Below are 12,585 nucleotides of genomic sequence, written 5' to 3'. Positions count from 1 at the left end.
GATACTGTATGCTGAGCCGTGTATCTAATCCTATGCTGTGTGATACTGTCTGCTGAGCTGTGTATCTAATCCTCTCCTGTGTGATACTGTCTGCTGAGCTGTGTATCTAATCCTGTCCTGTGTGATACTGTCTGCTGAGCCGTGTATCTAATCCTATGCTGTGCGATACTGTCTGCTGAGCTGTGTATCTAATCCTATGCTGTGTGATACTGTCTGCTGAGCTGTGTATCTAATCCTATGCTGTGTGATACTGCCTGCTGAGCTGTGTATCTAATCCTATGCTGTGTGATACTGTCTCCTCAGCTGTGTATCTAATCCCCTCCTGTGTGATACTGTCTGCTGAGCCGTGTATCTAATCCTATGCTGTGTGATACTGTCTGCTGAGCCATGTATCTAATCCTCTCCTGTGAGATACTGTCTGCTGAGCTGCGTATCTAATCCTCTCCTGTGTGATACTGTCTGATGAACTGTGTATCTAATCCCCTCCTGTGTGATACTCTCTGCTGAGCTGTGTATCTAATCCCCTCCTGTGTGATACTGTCTGTTGAGCCGTGTATCTAATCCTATGCTGTGTGATACTGCCTGCTGAGCTGTGTATCTAAACCTATGCTGTGTATCTCATCCTCTCCTGTGTGATACTGTCTGCTGAGCTGTGTATCTAATCCTCTCCTGTGTGATACTGTCTGCTGAGCTATGTATCTAATCCTGTGTGATACCGTCTGCTGAGCTGTGTATCTAATACTCTCCTGTGTGATACTGTCTGCTGAGCAGTGTATCTAATACTCTCCTGTGTGATACTGTCTGATGAACTGTGTATCTAATCCTATCCTGTGTGATACTGTCTGCTGAGCCGTGTATCTAATCCCGCCCTGTGCGATACTGTCTGCTGAGCCGTGTATCTAATCCACTCCTGTGTGATACTGTCTGCTGAGCTGTGTATCTAATCCTATGCTGTGTGATACTGTCAGCTGATCTGTGTATCTAATCCTCTCCTGTGTGATACTGTCTGCTGAGCCGTGTATCTAATCCTCTGTGTAATACTGTGTGTTGAGCCGTGTATCTAATCCTCTCCTGTGTGATACTGTCTGCTGAGCAGTGTATCTAATCTTATCCTGCGTGATACTGTCTGCTGAGCTGTGTATCTAATCCCCTCCTGTGTGATACTGTCTGCTGAGCTGTGTATCTAATCCTATGATGTGTATCTAATCCTCTCCTGTGTGATACTGTCTACTGAGCCGTGTATCTAATCCCCTCCTGTGATACTGTCTGCTGAGCCGTGTATCTAATCCTCTCCTGTGTGATACCGTCTGCTGAGCTGTGTATCTAATTCTCTCCTGTGTGATACTGTCTGCTGAGCTGTGTATCTAATACTCTCCTGTGTGATACTGTCTGCTGAGCAGTGTATCTAATACTATCCTGTGTGATACTGTCTGCTCAGCCGTGTATCTAATCCACTCCTGTGTGATACTGTCTGCTGAGCTGTGTATCTAATCCTACGCTGTATGATACTGTCTGCTGAGCTGTGTATCTAATCCTCTCCTGTGTGATACTGTCTGCTGAGCTGTGTATCTAATCCTGTCCTGTGTGATACTGTATGCTGAGCCGGGTATCTAATCCTATGCTGTGTGATACTGTCTGCTGAGCTGTGTATCTAATCCTCTCCTGTGTGATACTGTCTGCTGAGCTGTGTATCTAATCCTGTCCTGTGTGATACTGTCTGCTGAGCCGTGTATCTAATCCTATGCTGTGCGATACTGTCTGCTGAGCTGTGTATCTAATCCTATGCTGTGTGATACTGTCTGCTGAGCTGTGTATCTAATCCTATGCTGTGTGATACTGCCTGCTGAGCTGTGTATCTAATCCTATGCTGTGTGATACTGTCTCCTCAGCTGTGTATCTAATCCCCTCCTGTGTGATACTGTCTGCTGAGCCGTGTATCTAATCCTATGCTGTGTGATACTGTCTGCTGAGCCATGTATCTAATCCTCTCCTGTGAGATACTGTCTGCTGAGCTGCGTATCTAATCCTCTCCTGTGTGATACTGTCTGATGAACTGTGTATCTAATCCCCTCCTGTGTGATACTCTCTGCTGAGCTGTGTATCTAATCCCCTCCTGTGTGATACTGTCTGTTGAGCCGTGTATCTAATCCTATGCTGTGTGATACTGCCTGCTGAGCTGTGTATCTAAACCTATGATGTGTATCTCATCCTCTCCTGTGTGATACTGTCTGCTGAGCTGTGTATCTAATCCTCTCCTGTGTGATACTGTCTGCTGAGCTATGTATCTAATCCTGTGTGATACTGTCTGCTGAGCTGTGTATCTAATTCTCCCTGTGTGATACCGTCTGCTGAGCTGTGTATCTAATACTCTCCTGTGTGATACTGTCTGCTGAGCAGTGTATCTAATACTCTCCTGTGTGATACTGTCTGATGAACCGTGTATCTAATCCCGCCCTGTGCGATACTGTCTGCTGAGCCGTGTATCTAATCCACTCCTCTGTGATACTGTCTGCTGAGCTGTGTATCTAATCCTATGCTGTGTGATACTGTCTGCTGATCTGTGTATCTAATCCTCTCCTGTGTGATACTGTCTGCTGAGCTGTGTATCTAATCCTACGCTGTGTGATACTGTCTGCTGAGCTGTGTATCTAATCCTCTCCTGTGTGATACTGTCTGCTGAGCTGTGTATCTAATCCTGTCCTGTGTGATACTGTCTGCTGAGCCGTGTATCTAATCCTATGCTGTGTGATACTGTCTGCTGAGCTGTGTATCTAATCTTATACTGTGTGATACTGCCTGCTGAGCTGTGTATCTAATCCTATGCTGTGTGATACTGTATGCTGAGCAGTGTATCTAATCCTCTCCTGTGTGATACTGTCTCCTCAGCTGTGTATCTAATCCCCTCCTGTGTGATACTGTCTGCTGAGCCATGTATCTAATCCTCTCCTGTGAGATACTGTCTGCTGAGCTGCGTATCTAATCCCGCCCTGTGTGATACTGTCTGCTGAGCCGTGGATCTAATCCACTCCTGTGTGATACTGTCTGCTGAACTGTGTATCTAATCCCGCCCTGTGCGATACTGTCTGCTGAGCCGTGTATCTAATCCACTCCTGTGTGATACTGTCTGATGAACTGTGTATCTAATCCTATCCTGTGTGATACTGTCTGCTGAGCCGTGTATCTAATCCCGCCCTGTGCGATACTGTCTGCTGAGCCGTGTATCTAATCCTCTCCTGTGTGATACTGTCAGCTGAGCTGTGTATCTAATCCTCTCCTGTGTGATACTGTCTGCTGAGCTGTGTATCTAATCCTCTCCTGTGTGATACTGTCTGCTGAGCCGTGTATCTAATCCTACCCTGTGTGATACCGTCTGCTGAGCAGTGTATCTAATCCTCTCCTGTGTGATACCGGCTGCTGAGCTGTGTATCTAATCCTCTCCTGTGCGATACTGTCTACTGAGCTGTGTATCTAATCCTCTCCTGTGTAATACTGTCAGCTGAGCTGTGTATCTAATCCTCTCCTGTGTGATACTGTCTGCTGAGCTGTGTATCTAATCCTGTCCTGTGTGATACTGTCTGATGAGCTATGTATCTAATCCTCTCCTGTGCGATACTGTCTGCTGAGCTGTGTATCTAATCCTCTCCTGTGTGATACTGTCAGCTGAGCTGTGTATCTAATCCTCTCCTGTGTGATACTGTCTGCTGAGCCGTGTATCTAATCCTGTCCTGTGTGCTACTGTCTGATGAGCTATGTATCTAATCCTCTCCTGTGTGATACTGTCTGCTGAGCTGTGTATCTAATCCTGTCCTGTGTGATACTGTCTGATGAGCTATGTATCTAATCCTCTCCTGTGCGATACTATCTGCTGAGCCGTGTATCTAATCCTCTCCTGTGTGATACTGTCTGCTGAGCCGTGTATCTAATCCTCTCCTGTGTGATACTGTCTGCTGAGCTGTGTATCTAATCCTCTCCTGTGTGATACTGTCTGCTGAGCCGTGTATCTAATCCTACCCTGTGTGATACTGTCTGCTGAACCGTGCATCTAATCCTGCCCTGTGTGATACTGTCTGCTGAGCAGTGTATCTAATTCTATCCTGTGTGATACCATCTGCTGAGCTGTGTATCTAATCCTCTCCTGTGTGATACTGTCTGCTGAGCTGTGTATCAAATCCTCTCCTGTGTGATACTGTCTGCTGAGCCGTGTATCTAATCCTACCCTGTGTGATACTGTCTGCTGAACCGTGTATCTAATCCTGCCCTGTGTGATACTGTCTGCTGAGCTGTGTATCTAATCCTATCCTGTGTGATACCATCTGCTGAGCCGTGTAACTAATCCTCTCCTGTGTGATACTGTCTGCTGAGCCCTGTATCTAATCATATCCTGTGTGATACCATCTGCTGAGCAGTGTATCTAAACCTGTCCTGTGTAATACCAGCTGCTGAGCTGTGTATCTAATCCTATCCTTTGTGATACTGTCTGCTGAGCTGTGTATCTAATCCTCTCCTGTGTGATACTATCTGCTGAGCAGTGTATCTAATCCTCTCCTGTGTGATACTGTCTGCTGAGCCGTGTATCTAAGCCTCTACTGTGTGATACTATCTGCTGAGCAGTGTATCTAATCCTATCTTGTGTGATACCATCTGCTGAGCTGTGTATCTAATCCTCTCCTGTGTGATAATGTCTGCTGAGCCGTGTATCTAATCCTCTCCTGTGTGATACTGTCTGCTGAACTGTGTATCTAATCCTGTCCTGTGTGATACAGTCCGCTGAGCTATGTATCTAATCCTCTCCTGAGCGATATTGTCTGCTGAGCTGTGTATCTAATCCTCTCCTGTGTGATACTGTCTGCTGAGCTGTGCATCTAATCCTATCCTGTGTGATACTATCTGCTGAGCAGTGTATCTAATCCTATCCTGTGTGATACTGTCTGCTGAGCTGTGTATCTAATCCCGCCCTGTGCGATACTGTCTGCTGAGCCGTGGATCTAATCCACTCCTGTGTGATACTGTCTGCTGAGCTGTGTATCTAATCCCGCCCTCTGCGATACTGTCTGCTGAGCCGTGTATCTAATCCACTCCTGTGTGATACTGTCTGATGAACTGTGTATCTAATCCTATCCTGTGTGATACTGTCTGCTGAGCCGTGTATCTAATCCCGCCCTGTGCGATACTGTCTGCTGAGCCGTGTATCTAATCCACTCCTGTGTGATACTATCTGCTGAGCTTTGTATCTAATCCTGTGCTGTGTGATACTGTCAGCTGAGTTGTGTATCTAATCCTATCCTGTGTGATACCATCTGCTGAGCTGTGTATCTAATCCTTTCCTGTGTGATACTGTCTGCTGAGCTGTGTATCTAATCCTCTCCTGTGTGATACCGTCTGCTGAGCCGTGTATCTAATCCTCTCCTGTGTGATACTGTCTGCTGAGCTATGTATCTAATCCTCTCCTGTGTGATACTGTTTGCTGAGCTGTGTATCTAATCCTTTCCTGTGTGATACTGTCTGCTGAGCTGTGTATCAAATCCTCTCCTGTGTGATACTGACTGCTGTGCTGTGTATCTAATCCTATGCTGTGTGATACTGTCTGCTGAGCTGTGTATCTAATCCTATGCTGTGTGATACTGTCTGCTGAGCTGTATCTCTAATCCTACCCTGTGTGATACTGTCTGCTCAACCGTGTATCTAATCCTCTCCTGTGTGATACCGTCTGCTGAGCAGTGTATCTAATCCTCTCCTGTGTGATACCGGCTGCTGAGCTGTGTATCTAATCCTCTCCTGTGCGATACTCTCTGCTGAGCTGTGTATCTAATCCTTTCCTGTGTGATACTATCTGCTGAGCTGTGTATGTAATCCTCTGTGTGATACTGTCTGATGAGCTGTGTATCTAATCCTCTCCTGTGTGATACTGTCTGCTGAGCTGTGTATCTAATCCTCTCCTGTGTGATACTGTCTGATGAACTGTGTATCTAATCCTATCCTGTGTGATACTGTCTGCTGAGCCGTGTATCTAATCCCGCCCTGTGCGATACTGTCTGCTGAGCTGTGTATCTAATCCACCCGTGTGATACAGTCTGCTGAGCTGTGTATCTAATCCTATGCTGTGTGATACTGTCTGCTGAGCTGTGTATCTAATCCTCCTGTGTGATACTGTCTGCTGAGCTGTGTATCTAATCCTCTCCTGTGTAATACTGTCTGCTGAGCTGTGTATCTAATCCTCTCCTGTGTGATACTGTCTGATGAACTGTGTATCTAATCCTCTCCTGTGTGATACTGTCTGCTGAGCTATGTCTCTAATCCCCTCCTGTGTGATACTGTCTGCTGAGCTGTGTATCTAATCCTCTCCTGTGTGATACTGTCTGCTGAGCTGTGTATCTAATCGTCTCCTGTGTGATACTGTCTGCTGAGCTGTGTATCTAATCCTCTCCTGTGTGATACTGTCTGATGAGCTGTGTATCTAATCCTCTCCTGTGTGACTCTGTCTGCTGAGCCGTGTATCTAATCCCCTCCTGTGTGATTCTGTCTGCTGAGAAGTGTATCTAATCCTATGCTGTGTGATACTGTCTGCTGAGCTGTGTATCTAATCCTATGCTGTGTATCTAATCATCTCCTGTGTGATAATGTCTGCTGAGCCGTGTATCTAATCCTCTCCTGTGTGATACTGTCTGCTGAGCCGTGTATCTAATCCTACCCTGTGTGATACTGTCTGCTGAACCGTGCATCTAATCCTGCCCTGTGTGATACTGTCTGCTGAGCAGTGTATCTAATTCTATCCTGTGTGATACCATCTGCTGAGCTGTGTATCTAATCCTCTCCTGTGTGATACTGTCTGCTGAGCTGTGTATCAAATCCTCTCCTGTGTGATACTGTCTGCTGAGCCGTGTATCTAATCCTACCCTGTGTGATACTGTCTGCTGAACCGTGTATCTAATCCTGCCCTGTGTGATACTGTCTGCTGAGCTGTGTATCTAATCCTATCCTGTGTGATACCATCTGCTGAGCCGTGTAACTAATCCTCTCCTGTGTGATACTGTCTGCTGAGCCCTGTATCTAATCATATCCTGTGTGATACCATCTGCTGAGCAGTGTATCTAAACCTGTCCTGTGTAATACCAGCTGCTGAGCTGTGTATCTAATCCTATCCTTTGTGATACTGTCTGCTGAGCTGTGTATCTAATCCTCTCCTGTGTGATACTATCTGCTGAGCAGTGTATCTAATCCTCTCCTGTGTGATACTGTCTGCTGAGCCGTGTATCTAAGCCTCTACTGTGTGATACTATCTGCTGAGCAGTGTATCTAATCCTATCTTGTATGATACTATCTGCTGAGCTGTGTATCTAATCCTCTCCTGTGTGATAATGTCTGCTGAGCCGTGTATCTAATCCTCTCCTGTGTGATACTGTCTGCTGAGCTGTGTATCTAATCCTGTCCTGTGTGATACAGTCCGCTGAGCTATGTATCTAATCCTCTCCTGAGCGATATTGTCTGCTGAGCTGTGTATCTAATCCTCTCCTGTGTGATACTGTCTGCTGAGCTGTGCATCTAATCCTATCCTGTGTGATACTATCTGCTGAGCAGTGTATCTAATCCTATCCTGTGTGATACTGTCTGCTGAGCCGTGTATCTAATCCCGCCCTGTGCGATACTGTCTGCTGAGCCGTGGATCTAATCCACTCCTGTGTGATACTGTCTGCTGAGCTGTGTATCTAATCCCGCCCTCTGCGATACTGTCTGCTGAGCCGTGTATCTAATCCACTCCTGTGTGATACTGTCTGATGAACTGTGTATCTAATCCTATCCTGTGTGATACTGTCTGCTGAGCCGTGTATCTAATCCCGCCCTGTGCGATACTGTCTGCTGAGCCGTGTATCTAATCCACTCCTGTGTGATACTATCTGCTGAGCTTTGTATCTAATCCTGTGCTGTGTGATACTGTCAGCTGAGTTGTGTATCTAATCCTATCCTGTGTGATACCATCTGCTGAGCTGTGTATCTAATCCTTTCCTGTGTGATACTGTCTGCTGAGCTGTGTATCTAATCCTCTCCTGTGTGATACCGTCTGCTGAGCCGTGTATCTAATCCTCTCCTGTGTGATACTGTCTGCTGAGCTATGTATCTAATCCTCTCCTGTGTGATACTGTTTGCTGAGCTGTGTATCTAATCCTTTCCTGTGTGATACTGTCTGCTGAGCTGTGTATCAAATCCTCTCCTGTGTGATACTGACTGCTGTGCTGTGTATCTAATCCTATGCTGTGTGATACTGTCTGCTGAGCTGTGTATCTAATCCTATGCTGTGTGATACTGTCTGCTGAGCTGTATCTCTAATCCTACCCTGTGTGATACTGTCTGCTCAACCGTGTATCTAATCCTCTCCTGTGTGATACCGTCTGCTGAGCAGTGTATCTAATCCTCTCCTGTGTGATACCGGCTGCTGAGCTGTGTATCTAATCCTCTCCTGTGCGATACTCTCTGCTGAGCTGTGTATCTAATCCTTTCCTGTGTGATACTATCTGCTGAGCTGTGTATGTAATCCTCTGTGTGATACTGTCTGATGAGCTGTGTATCTAATCCTCTCCTGTGTGATACTGTCTGCTGAGCTGTGTATCTAATCCTCTCCTGTGTGATACTGTCTGATGAACTGTGTATGTAATCCTATCCTGTGTGATACTGTCTGCTGAGCCGTGTATCTAATCCCGCCCTGTGCGATACTGTCTGCTGAGCTGTGTATCTAATCCACCCGTGTGATACTGTCTGCTGAGCTGTGTATCTAATCCTATGCTGTGTGATACTGTCTGCTGAGCTGTGTATCTAATCCTCCTGTGTGATACTGTCTGCTGAGCTGTGTATCTAATCCTCTCCTGTGTAATACTGTCTGCTGAGCTGTGTATCTAATCCTCTCCTGTGTGATACTGTCTGATGAACTGTGTATCTAATCCTCTCCTGTGTGATACTGTCTGCTGAGCTATGTCTCTAATCCCCTCCTGTGTGATACTGTCTGCTGAGCTGTGTATCTAATCCTCTCCTGTGTGATACTGTCTGCTGAGCTGTGTATCTAATCCTCTCCTGTGTGATACTGTCTGCTGAGCTGTGTATCTAATCCTCTCCTGTGTGATACTGTCTGCTGAGCTGTTTATCTAATCCTCTCCTTTGTGATACTGTCTGCTGAGCTGTGTATCTAATCTTGTCCTTTGTGATACCGTCTGCTGAGCTATGCATCTAATCCTGTCCTGTGTGATACCGTCTGCTGAGCAGTGTATCTAATCTTATCCTGTGATACTGTCTGCTGAGCTGTGTATCTAATCCCCTCCTGTGTGATTCTGTCTGCTGAGAAGTGTATCTAATCCTATGCTGTGTGATACTGTCTGCTGAGCTGTGTATCTAATCCTATGCTGTGTATCTAATCATCTCCTGTGTGATAATGTCTGCTGAGCCGTGTATCTAATCCTATCCTGTGTGATACTGTCAGCTGAGCTGTGTATCTAATCCTATCCTGTGTGATACTGTCTGCTGAGCTGTGTATCTAATCCTCTCCTGTGTGATACTGTCTGCTGAGCCGTGTATCTAATCCTCTCCTGTGTGATACTGTGTGCTGAGCTGTGTATCTAATCCTCTCCTGTGCGTTACTGTCTGCTGAGCTGTGTATCTAATCCTCTCCTGTGTGATACTGTCTGATGAACTGTGTATCTAATCCTGTCCTATGTGATACTGTCAGCTGAGCTGTGTATCTAATCCTCTCCTGTGTGATACTGTCAGCTGAGCTGTGTATCTAATCCTTTCCTGTGTGATACTGTCAGCTGAGCTGTGTATCTAATCCTCTCCTGTGCGTTACTGTCTGCTGAGCTGTGTATCTAATCCTATCCTGTGTGATACCATCTGCTGAGCTGTGTATCTAATCCTCTCCTGTGTGATACTGTCTGCTGAGCCGTGTATCTAATCCTCTCCTGTGTGATACTGTCTGCTGAGCTGTGTATCTAATCCTCTCCTGTGTGATACTGTCTGCTGAGCCGTGTATCTAATCCTACCCTGTGTGATACTGTCTGCTGAACCGTGTATCTAATCCTGCCCTGTGTGATACTGTCTGCTGAGCAGTGTATCTAATTCTATCCTGTGTGATACCATCTGCTGAGCTGTGTATCTAATCCTCTCCTGTGTGATACTGTCTGCTGAGCTGTGTATCAAATCCCCTCCTGTGTGATACTGTCTGCTGAGCCGTGTATCTAATCCTACCCTGTGTGATACTGTCTGCTGAACCGTGTATCTAATCCTGCCCTGTGTGATACTGTCTGCTGAGCAGTGTATCTAATCCTATCCTGTGTGATACCATCTGCTGAGCTGTGTATCAAATCCTCTCCTGTGTGATACTGTCTGCTGAGCCGTGTATCTAATCCTACCCTGTGTGATACTGTCTGCTGAACCGTGTATCTAATCCTGCCCTGTGTGATACTGTCTGCTGAGCTGTGTATCTAATCCTTTCCTGTGTGATACCATCTGCTGAGCCGTGTAACTAATCCTCTCCTGTGTGATACTGTCTGCTGAGCCCTGTATCTAATCATATCCTGTGTGATACCATCTGCTGAGCAGTGTATCTAAACCTATCCTGTGTGATACCAGCTGCTGAGCTGTGTATCTAATCCTATCCTTTGTGATACTGTCTGCTGAGCTGTGTATCTAATCCTTTCCTGTGTGATACCATCTGCTGAGCTGTGTATCTAATCCTCTCCTGTGTGATAATGTCTGCTGAGCCGTGTATCTAATCCTCTCCTGTGTGATACTGTCTGCTGAGCTGTGTATCTAATCCTGTCCTGTGTGATACAGTCCGCTGAGCTATGAATCTAATCCTCTCCTGTGCGATATTCTCTGCTGAGCTGTGTATCTAATCCTCTCCTGTGTGATACTGTCTGCTGAGCTGTGCATCTAATCCTATCCTGTGTGATACTATCTGCTGAGCAGTGTATCTAATCCTATCCTGTGTGATACTGTCTGCTGAGCCGTGTATCTAATCCCGCCCTGTGCGATACTGTCTGCTGAGCCGTGGATCTAATCCACTCCTGTGTGATACTGTCTGCTGAGCTGTGTATCTAATCCCGCCCTGTGCGATACTGTCTGCTGAGCCGTGTATCTAATCCACTCCTGTGTGATACTGTCTGATGAACTGTGTATCTAATCCTCTCCTGTGTGATACTGTCTGCTGAGCTGTGTATCTAATCCTCTCCTGTGTGATACTGTCTGCTGAGCCGTGTATCTAATCCTACCCTGTGTGATACCGTCTGCTGAGCAGTGTATCTAATCCTCTCCTGTGTGATACCGGCTGCTGAGCTGTGTATCTAATCCTCTCCTGTGCGATACTGTCTGCTGAGCTGTGTATCTAATCCTCTCCTGTGTGATACTGTCAGCTGAGCTGTGTATCTAATCCTCTCCTGTGTGATACTGTCTGCTGAGCTGTGTATCTAATCCTGTCCTGTGTGATACTGTCTGATGAGCTATGTATCTAATCCTCTCCTGTGCGATACTGTCTGCTGAGCTGTGTATCTAATCCTCTCCTGTGTGATACTGTCAGCTGAGCTGTGTATCTAATCCTCTCCTGTGTGATACTGTCTGCTGAGCCGTGTATCTAATCCTGTCCTGTGTGATACTGTCTGATGAGCTATGTATCTAATCCTCTCCTGTGTGATACTGTCTGCTGAGCTGTGTATCTAATCCTGTCCTGTGTGATACTGTCTGCTGAGCTATGTATCTAATCCTCTCCTGTGCGATACTATCTGCTGAGCCGTGTATCTAATCCTCTCCTGTGTGATACTGTCTGCTGAGCCGTGTATCTAATCCTCTGCTGTGTGATACTGTCTGCTGAGCCGTGTATCTAATCCTACCCTGTGTGATACTGTCTGCTGAACCGTGCATCTAATCCTGCCCTGTGTGATACTGTCTGCTGAGCAGTGTATCTAATTCTATCCTGTGTGATACCATCTGCTGAGCTGTGTATCTAATCCTCTCCTGTGTGATACTGTCTGCTGAGCTGTGTATCAAATCCTCTCCTGTGTGATACTGTCTGCTGAGCCGTGTATCTAATCCTACCCTGTGTGATACTGTCTGCTGAACCGTGTATCTAATCCTGCCCTGTGTGATACTGTCTGCTGAGCTGTGTATCTACTCCTATCCTGTGTGATACCATCTGCTGAGCCGTGTAACTAATCCTCTCCTGTGTGATACTGTCTGCTGAGCCCTGTATCTAATCATATCCTGTGTGATACCATCTGCTGAGCAGTGTATCTAAACCTGTCCTGTGTGATACCAGCTGCTGAGCTGTGTATCTAATCCTATCCTTTGTGATACTATCTGCTGAGCAGTGTATCTAATCCTCTCCTGTGTGATACTGTCTGCTGAGCCGTGTATCTAATCCTCTACTGTGTGATACTATCTGCTGAGCAGTGTATCTAATCCTATCTTGTGTGATACCATCTGCTGAGCTGTGTATCTAATCCTCTCCTGTGTGATAATGTCTGCTGAGCCGTGTATCTAATCCTCTCCTGTGTGATACTGTCTGCTGAGCTGTGTATCTAATCCTGTCCTGTGTGATACAGTCCGCTGAGC

This window comes from Phyllobates terribilis, unplaced genomic scaffold, assembly GCF_046119375.1.
Source record: "Phyllobates terribilis strain yellow unplaced genomic scaffold, ASM4611937v1 Scaffold_154__1_contigs__length_4444370, whole genome shotgun sequence".
In the NCBI taxonomy this organism is placed as follows: Eukaryota; Metazoa; Chordata; class Amphibia; order Anura; family Dendrobatidae; genus Phyllobates; species Phyllobates terribilis.
This window is presented reverse-complemented; position numbering follows the sequence as displayed.